We start from the raw sequence: 10,130 nt of genomic DNA, 5'->3' as shown, positions 1-10,130 counted from the left end.
GGGCCCAAGAGAAGTCAAAGAGGGTCGCTCTGCAGTGCCCTGTCCACTCCAATCCCTCCTGTGCGGCTCCCCACCCCCATCACGCCAGAGCTGCAAACGTGGAAGCGGGGAGTCCCGCCTCCCCCAAACCATCCAAGATTCCATTGCCTCCCCCCTCCCCGCCCCTCTCCACGCCCTCCCCCAGCTGGTTTTGTGCAACGAAGGCAAAGGAAAAAAAAGACCAAGAGAACAGAAGGGGAGGGAGCCACGTCGGCTGGCCGGCTGGCCGTGGGCAGCCAGGATGAGCGGTGCGGGTGGGGCCGCAGAGGGAGACTGCAGGGGCTATAATTAAAGGGAAAATATAGAGTTTCCAGAGAGGCAGGGCTGGAGACAGCAATGGAGGGATGGGCCTTCATCAATTATCCCCACCATGTGGCAGCAACTTGTGGCCCAGGATCTGCCCCCATCGTGCCAGCTACTGCAGGGCAGGGCCAGGGGCTGAGGTGCTGAGATGGCAGTTCCTGCCCCCTCCAGCGTGGCTCAGGGACAAGGAGCACCCCCTCCCTAACAGGAGAAACGAGGAGTCCTGCCCCTCAGAGTAGTCACCCCTCTGGAGTGGCTGTTTGGGGCGGAGAGTTACAGGCTAGAAGTGAGGGTTGCTGTGACCTTCCACCTCCCTGCTTGCTGAGTTTTTGCAGCCAGAGGACTCCTACCTACAGTTCTCTCCCCACTAGGTCCCTGTTCAGGCTGGCCCTCGACCACCTTACAGGAGAGATGAAGACTTAGAGAAGTGGGTTGGGAGTTGCTACATCACAAGCCTGGGGTTCTGAAGAATATTTAGGGAACCTTGGGATTGGGGGTGGGTTTTGTGAGTATGGTGTGTGACAGCCGCTGCTCCAATGTCCAGTTTCAGACCTCCATCCCAGGGGCTGCAGGCAGAAGTTTCCCAAGCATCCTTTACACGTGGCAGAGAGCTGAGGCCCAGGGCCTCCTCTGCCACTTTTCAGCTTGAAACGCTGCTTGGCAGGTGCCCAGCCCGAAGATGTGTCTCTAATTTCTGCAGCATGACAATGAGAGGAAGAATGTGCTTGGGGTCTCCTCCCAGCCTGCCTGGGCCTCCTTGGCCAGAACTGAGGGCTTGAGACTTGTGGGTGGGGGGAGGAAAGAGGGAGGGAGCTGAGGCCGGAGAGGGGAGGAGACGCCACCTCATCTTTAGGAAACTCTGAAGCTCTGGCTTCTTGTGGAATGTAAGACTTTGTCTGGCATTTGGAGTGGGGGGAGCAAAAGCCAAAATCTCCTCCTCCCCCCGACCCCTTAGAAATGGTAAAGTCATCAGCAGTCAGGGAAAAAAATTCCTCAAGAAGAAAAACAGAAGGAAGAAAGTGCTGAGCTCTGAGTTCGCTCCCTTTCCAAATTTCCTCAAGTGCCCTTCCTCAGTGTGTTTGCGCTCCCCACTCCCTGTCCTCCTGAGGAGGCCTTCAAGCCCTGCTCTGGACTGCTGGTGTGGGGTAAAAGAGCAAAGGCAGCCCCGGGGGCTGGTGCACCTGGTGGGCAGTTTGGTCAGCCCTTTCCAGCTACCTGGTGTCCTGCTGAGGTTTTGCTGCCCTCCTTCCCTGATCTGACCTTCCAGAATCCTCTTCTGCCCCAGACTGGTGATCAAGAGAGGGTCCCTGGCAAAGGGGTTGAGGACAGAGGAAGGGAAGAGGTCTAAGAGTGAGGCTGCAGTGAAGACCCTGGGCTCTGTGTTTCCCCATCATGGGTTCCCATCATGTTCCCAACAGGGTTCCTGTTGAGGATCCCTGCAGTCAGAGTCTGGGAACAGATCCCAGGAGTGGAGGAGTCTCTCTTCTTCCCTTTCTTCAGCATCGTACTGTCTGGTTCTTTTGGTCCTTAGCAACCAGTCACAGCACAGCTCCGCTCTTTCCATGCCTCAGCCTCAACCCAAGTCCCTTGGTCTGAGGTTTCCTTTCATCTCTTCATCTTTTCCAGGTTTAGAGGGAAGATAATGGATTAAGTTTGTCCATGTTGAGTGTTAGGTACCTATGAGACATTCAGTCAGCTGCATGGAGGGGAAGCCTTTAGTATCTGAGTCTAGAATCTAGAGGAGAGACAAATGTGGGACTCCTGCCTCCATTGGGTGATGTGGAAGGAGCTGTTTCCAGAGAAAGTATGGAAGGAGGAGAGATGAAGGGCTCAGATGGAGCCTTGAAGATTCTCAGGGTTAAGGGTCGGGAAGGGGAGGAGGGGCCTGCAGGGGAGACACAACAGGAGTAGGAGAAGAGGGCAAGAAGGAAGATCAAGGGCGTCATGTATGCAGGGGGAAGAGTGTTCTAGGCGAGTTATATGTTGCAGAGAGAATTAGTATGATAGGGAGCAAAATGGTCACTGGATTAAGCAGCGTAGCAGTGATTGGTGCCCAAAGTGCGAGCTGTTTGGGTGGAGTGATGGGTGAGGAAGCCAGACTGGAGTGGGCTGAGGAGTGAGTGGGAGGCCAGGAAATGGGGTCAGAGTGAGACAACTCAGAGAGGGAGTTTAGCTCTTAAGGGGAGCAGAGCATGTAAATGCTTCTTCCTCCCACCTACCCTCCTTCCTTCTCTTTTCTTTTTCTTACACCTCCACCCCACTCCTGTCTATCATTTGGTCCCCAGCCTTCCCCTTCCTTCTTGTGGAACTCTGCTTCTTTCTCTATCCTTCCTTCTCTGGAGCTCTTTTTCGGGGTGACTTTTTCGATCTTCCTCTTCCCTGGTGGCTCAGAGGTTAAAGCGTCTGCCTGCAATGCGGGAGACCCGGGTTCGATCCCTGGGTTGGGAAGATCCCCTGGAGAAGGAAATGGCAACCCACTCCAGTACTCTTGCCTGGAGAATCCCATGGAGGGAGGAGCCTGGTAGGCTACAGTCCATGGGGTCGCAAAGAGTCGGACACGACTGAGCGACTTTACTTACTTACTTCTCAAATATTCACATCCAGTTCTTGCCTTCATTTCATTTTCTTCGAGAGCGAGCCCTTGGTCCACAATCTTAAAGAGAAGGCTTGATTTCTAGTCCTGCAGACCCTGTCACATTCTCGTGGAACCCCCCGGCCCGGTCCAAGAGGGGGACTTTGGGGCAGGAACCAGGGAAGGAGCTGAGACAAGCTGGGAGAGAAGGGCTGGGGCATGGTCCCTTAGATGACTTTAGGACTCCCCAGTAGAGAAGGCAATGGCACCCCACTCCAGTACTCTTGCCTGGAAAATCCCATGGATGGAGGAGCCTGGTGGGCTGCCGTCCCTGGGGTCGCACAGAGTTGGACACAACTGAAGCAACTTAGCAGCAGCAGCAGCAGCAGCAGGACTCCCCAGGCCCACTCCAGCCCTACCAGGTGGCAGCCAGGTCCCAGCTGAGAATAATGCCCTAGATGGGGATGTTGTCAGGATTAGGGGCCACACTCCTAGTGTCCACTCTGGTGATTACAAGTGAGGGGCCAAAGCCCACCTTTCCTCCTGAAGTGTAAGCTTCACTGGCCCCATTCACAGCATCTGAAAGCAGAGTAAATTCTTGTTAAGGGTTGAGCGAGTCAATCAAATGAATTGCTAGTTCCCTCTTCCTGGCTTGGTTCACTTCTGCCCTTGTTTTATCCCATCCCCACTTCTTTCCCCTTTTCTATTCTTTTATCTTCCCCTACCCTAGCCTTTTCCCTTTTCATGTATTTCTTTTCCTTTCCTTAGTTCTTTTCTTTCCTTTTCTTTCTCTCCTCTGCCTCCATCCCACTGGCCCACCCCTCCATCCACACATTCCTTCTCTCTCTCTTTTTCTCTCATATTCTCTTCCAGGATCTCTGTTGCTCCACCCCTTCCTAAGGGGGTGGTGGCTGTCTCCCGCGTGCATGCACTCCACCAAATGAGAGAGCTTCAGCAGTCTAGGAGAGAGGGGATCAAGGGAGGTTAAGGCTGGCATCACAACCAGATGTCTGGTTGGAGTGTTTAGAGGCTGGATGCAAAGGCATCACAACCAGATGTCTGGTTGGAGTGTTTAGAGGCTGGATGCAAAGGTTCCTTTGAAGCTGGGATTCGTAGGAGGAGTGGGAGGAAGAGTGAAGGGGCAGCCTGTGTGAGCCAAGAGCACCTGTCCAGATCCTGATTTCTTTCTGTCACCCCCACTGTCATCTTCCCACAAGAAATCCTCAGCCACAGATAACTGGTGTCTTTCTTTGTGACATCAACCACCAGTTCTTCTTCCTGGCACACTGGTAATTCTGGAGTTCCCTGGGTGGGAGAGTGAGCAGGGGGTGAATTCTGGAGTTCCAGTGAGGAAGGTGTAGTCTGCTCAACTGTGCAGAGCACCCCTCTGTTAGAGTCTGGTGTGGACACAGGAAGGATCTAGAATCATTCATTCAGCATCCTTATATGCCAGGCACTTTGCTGGGCACTGGGCACTCAGGGCCTTTCCTCATGGAGCTTACATCTAGTAGAGACAGACATGAATGAAGTCACACAAATCAGCTTGTAGTTACAACTGTAAACGTTAGGAAGGAAATGAACACAGAGCTCTGAGAGGCAGGAATCCCAGGCAGGAGGGAGCATGGCAAGTTCTAGATGCTAGCAGAATCCAGTGAAGGGCTGTGTGTCTGGCGCACAGGAAACAAAGGCAGGCCAAAGAAGCCACATCAGCAGTTTCAGTCTTGTCCTTACAGCTTTGGACCCCAGGAGAGGGTCTGAAACAACAAGGGTCACAATCAGGTCTACATTTGTCAAAGATCACCACGGTTACTCAAGGGAACATGAAAGACGACTGTGGTAGAAAGTGGCTGCTGGAGGTGCCTGAGTGAGAGCTGATGAGAGTCTGGATCAGGTGGAAGTGGATGGCGACAGAGAAGGGAATGGATTCAAGAGGACTTTGGGAGGCAGAATTTAGAGAAATTGGGATTGGATTGGATGATGGAGTGTGGTGGTGAAGAATGGGGATGACCAGAGAGACCGAACGGTATGGTACCCTGGAAGAGAGGAGGCTGGGCAGGGACCAAGTTTAGGGACGAAGATCCTGAGGTCAGTGCTTCCTGCAGACACTCTAGTCAATTCCATTCAGTGGATGGTTACTGCAGACCTCCTGGGGCCAGGCTTGCACTGGAGAGAGTTCTGGGGGCAATGACTTCTGCCTTCAGAGAGTGCAGGGTCAGGAAGGGGAACAAAATAAACCCCCAAAATGTCTCTTACCCAAGGCAGCATTGGCTGTGTGATTTTGAGTAAGTTGCCTCATCTCTCTAAACCTCATTTCTACAATCTGTGAAACGGGGTTGTAAGAAGACCACTTTATCCAGCAAGGTAAATAGAAGCCTCCGGAGAGATGCAACGGATTATGAGGATGCCAGTGGTAGACGAGGGAGGTTTTATGCAGAAGTGTGTGCTTTAGAACTGGGCCTGGGAGGGTTGGAAATACAGGGTTGGAATGGGAGGAAAGGCATCGCTAAACCTGGGAAACCTCACACACACACACACACACACACACACACACACACACAGAGTGCCTTGGGCAGAGGAAATGTGAAAGAAACGGCTGGAAAGATAGGCTGGGGCCAACTTCTAGAGCCTTGGCATTCAAGGAGAGAGATTCATAGTCAATTTGGTGGCCACAGAGAGCCAGTGACTGCTCTTGAGTAAGGTATGTTGATGAGCCTTTTGCCAAAGACTTGTCCAGAGAACCTATGCCTTGACAGTGGGAGAACTCAGGTTAGAAGACTGGGGCCCTTGAAAGGAGGAAGAGGTGCAAGGTAAGTTGGTGGGATTTGTGGATCTCGGGTCAACAGGAAAATATGGCTTGGGGGCAGGCAAAGAGGTAGACCAGATGACCCCTCCAAAGTTGGTGTTCAACTTCTACTAGATTCAGAACCTTGTTTCAGTGTGGAAATACCACAGAACAATAGACGTTCAGCTGGAAGATTACTTCTGCCCTGTCCTCCTTTTTTGCACAGAGGAGAAAACCAGGCCTAGAGAAGGGAAGTGACCTGCTTAAAGTCACACAGCTGAGATTCAGGGATTAGAGGAAGGATCTCTGTTGTACTTCAAGATCCTTGGTGGGGGTGGAGGGGTGCCAAGGAGCTGGAGGGGCCAGAGAAGCAACTGGGGTTGAGGGAGGGTCAACATGTTACAGGGATCCTGCATAATACCTGCCCAGATCTGGAGGTGCAGGGTATGAGAGTTGCTCCCCGACTCTCCGCTGAGTCGTGTGGCCAGAGGGGGAAGGGAGCCTGGTGGGCAGGGTGGAACTGCCACATGGAAGACGGTTGATGTGAACCATCTGGCCGGGCGAGTGTGGGCTGCAGAGAGGGGAGGAGCAGGAGAAGGGAAAGAGGCCATGGTGGGCGGGTAGATGGCGGGTTGGGCTGGGAGTGGCCCGGCCCAGAGGCCCCTACCTTCCAGACTGCTGCAGCCCAGATGCCTTCACAGCTACGGCCTGGCCCATCCAACCCGCTGACCTCATTCCCAGCTCCCCCCCCTTGCAGGCCCCCCTCTGCCTGCCACGTAGACTGAAGGCTTTGGCTGCATCTTCTTCTGGAGAGAGAAAAAGCAGGACACAGCAGAAGGGAGAGGAAAAGCCTGGAAGTCTGCCAGGTCAGGCAGAGTTGGGGGAGCTGTTGTGTTCTCTGTGCCCCAGACCACTCTGGGCCTCAGTTTCCCCTCCCCAAACATGCGGCTGGTAAATGGAGGGGAGCATAACAGAGAAGCGAGTTGGAGTGGGCAAGAACCAAGGGAGGTCACTGAAGCCATCCCCGGGGCTTCCTTAGGACAGGAGGTGTCATCCTCAGATCCCAGGACAGGACAGAGTAGGACGTCTCCCTCTTCTCAAGAAAGGGGGGTTTCCTGAAGGCTGGGGGGTGGTGGGCACTGTCCTCTGTTCTATGCAGCCTTCCTCGCTCCTGCTTGTGGGCAGTGGGATAGCACATTGTCTCGCCTCCCTCAGGCCCCTGTCAGTGACCTTTTCTTCGATCCTGGCTCCAGGCTGCAGCCTCCCTTGGGTTCTGCCTTTTTTAAGTTTCTCCTTTTTAAATAAGTGTTTTTTTAATACTTTGGCCTTGCCACATAGCATGTGGGATCTTAGTTCCCTGACCAGAGATCGAACCCATACCCTTGCATTGGAAGTGCAGAGTCTTAACCACTGGACCACCTGGAGAGTCCCTGGGCTCTGCCTCTTGACCTTCTGTCTTCCCCTGGCCTCCCTGCCCTCCCAGGTCCCGGGTCCTCTCTGGCTGCCCCAGCTGAACAGGAGCCTGTCCCACTACTGCCGCCTCTCCTCAAGGCGTTCCGGGCCTGTGAGTCATCATCGGGAATGTCTGCCCTGGCTGTAGTTTCCTCCCGGCTGTGGACCCTCTTTCCCTCCTCCCCCAGATGAAGGGCAGAGGGAGCCCCTCCCAGGCAAGGGGCTCTGGAGGAGGGGGAGGGAGGCCCTGCACCCCCAGTGCCGTGAGGAGGGGCTTAAATGGCTCCCCCAGACCCCACCTCACTCATGACAGATAGAATGTCTTTGTCCTTTCTCTAGTTTCCCAGGTGGGGCAGCTGGGGAGGGGCAGCTAGGGGAAGGACTGCACTGCACTGGGCTCAGGCTGCTCCCCTCCTCCATTTCTGGGCTCAGCTTTGCCAAGCTGGGAACCCGCCCACGCCTCTTTCTGAAGGGCCCTCCCCGCATTCGAGGCTGGGTCTGGCCGGAGGGCTGGAGAGAGAGACTGCTGCTGCCGCTGCTGCAAGGATGACACGTCCCAGATGAGCTGGGGAGTCCACGTCTGCAGGAAAGGAGGAGGCTGGTGCCTGGACCCCTCCCGCAGGGCCCCTGCACCCTGAGAGGCTGCCTCTGGCCCCTCCTCTTCTCCTCCTTCTCCTGCGCAGCCCCATCCTGCCACCTCTTCCTCTCCAGCCTGGGGATGGAGAGGAGCCGGGGCGGGGGGCGGTGGTGGCAGGGAAGGGCTGGCGTTAGATAAGTTGCAGTTTCCTCCTCTCCAACCACTCTGTTGCCCCCACCTTCCCTCATCCCACTCTCAGCACTGGATTCGTTGTCAGGAGACCAGGGTCTAGGGCCTGACTTGCCTAGTGATTCAGGGCCTTTTTTTTCACCTCCCCCCCACCTCCACGGCTCTCCACTGCTGAGCCTCAGTTTCCCAATTTGTAAAATAGGAGTCTGGACCAAAAAAGTCCCTGCTGGTGAAGTTGGTCCTCACGTTCTCTCTCTTACACACACCCACTCACAACTCCGGCCTTCTCCCTTTTGCACGAGCCTGGCCCCCTGTTCACTTGGGTGCTGCAGACCCCTGCATCTTCTCGGACAGCCACTTTCTTCCCTCACCCCTATCACACTGCCCCTCTCCCCCCCCTCCACCTTCCCACCCGTTTACATTCTCTGCTCCTGAGGTCACTGGCAGGGCAAGGGCAAGAAGAAGCAGTGGGATGTGAGAGTTGAACCTCAGACCTCTGACCCTGCCAAAGAGCACTCCCATCGCCTCTCAGGTCCCTTGGCTGAGGGTTCTGAAGTGTTCTGAGGTTCTATGAGAAGGAGGATGGGGGGGATAGGAGGAGCGAAGCAGAGAGTGGCTCCTTCCCCTCCCCACCCCAACCCCGTCCCCAGCTGCGCTTTATTAACATCCACTTTCAAAAGCGTCAGTCCATCCTGGAGCTTCCCTGGAAGTGTGATTATTTTTGCAGCTTGCACTGGCCCGGTTGCCCCAGGCTGCACCCTTCTAGGAACTCCTGCCTGAGGGAGACTGGTCAGAGCTCAGAGAGGACTGTTCCAGGGGATGAGCTATCTGTTGGCCAGAAAAGGCGTGGGAATTGTGAGGCAGAGCACACCCCTCAGACCCAGCCCTACTCTGTACCAGGCCATGCCATAAGCACACGTTTGAACTAGCATTCTCCTCATAAAACCCTCCCAGGTGGAGGGAGTGCCCACTCCTCCCTCCAGTTTCAGAAGAAGAAAGAGAAGCACAGAGAGGCTGAGTCAGTTGCCTGAAGTCACCAAAGCTTGGGCACCCACCAAAGCTTGAAAGTGGCTGAGCTGGGATTCAGACTCAGGCAGCCTGGCTCCAGAGCTCACAAACTTAACCACTATTCTCCACAGGTCCAAGAGACCCAGAGTGGATGCCAAGGGGTGCTCTCCCCAGTGTGAAGAGTGGGTTTTTTTTGCACAAACACACACACTCCATCTGTGTGCTTGTAGACTAAAGATCATAGCATCCCATGGCTGGAAGTGGACCACTGGACCATCACAGCTGGAGTGTACCCTATCAGTGCCATCTCCCTCCCTCTGCTGGGGAGCTGTTGAGCGGTGACCACACTGCAGGGGTCATCCAATCTAATCCTCAAGGCAGCTCTGGGAAGTCAGTCTTAATATTTCTGTTTTACAGATGGGAGAGCTGAGACCCAGAAGGATCAAAGCATTGCCCCAAACCCCCTCCTAGAGCTGAGAGGGAACCCATGTGCTTCAACAGCCAAATCAGGCTTTTTTTTTTTTTTTGTCACCCCCTGCCTGCCCCTGCCCAGTACTATGTGGTAGATGGGGGCTATGTCAACTCTCACTCTCCTTTTTCCCAGAGAGCACCCTCCCCAGTGAGCTAGGGCATGTGGATCTTGGTTCTGGTTTGCATCTGACATCTTGTGAGGGAAAATACTGAGGTCGTGCCAAAGCCTGGATGGGAGCTCAGAGGTAGGGAGACACCAATGGAGTAGGCCAGAAGGGGTGTGGGGGGAGAGGCTGGGTTGAGTCAGGGGGCAGGGCTGAGGGTAGGGACATTGCTCTGTTTCTGCTCCATTTTGGTACAGCTCAGAGTCGGAGCTGTACTCTCCAGCTCAGATCTTCTCCTGGCACCTCTGGCTGATTTTCTCCATATCTGTCTCTCTGTATCCTTCTGTCTCCTGTCCTCCCTGTCCTTTCACAGCTTGTCAGCTGCTATCAGGCACTGTGGAGACAATGGATGGGGGACTTGGGCACCCACCATCAGGGTGGACATCTATGTCTGAGCTGGGCCCACTTCTGGGGGACCAATCAGCTCTGTCCCAGGACTCTTCCTACTGGTCTTCTCTCTGAAAAAGACCACAGTAGTCTTCTCCTCAAGCCTTCCTCCCAGGCTCTTCCTGTCCACTGTCCAAAGATCAGTCTCGACATCATATCTGCATGTCAGAGAGGAGACCCACCTCC

This window comes from Budorcas taxicolor, chromosome 19, assembly GCF_023091745.1.
Source record: "Budorcas taxicolor isolate Tak-1 chromosome 19, Takin1.1, whole genome shotgun sequence".
NCBI classification, from domain to species: Eukaryota; Metazoa; Chordata; class Mammalia; order Artiodactyla; family Bovidae; genus Budorcas; species Budorcas taxicolor.
The sequence above is the reverse complement of the archived record's forward strand: the minus strand, read 5'-3'. Positions refer to the sequence as shown.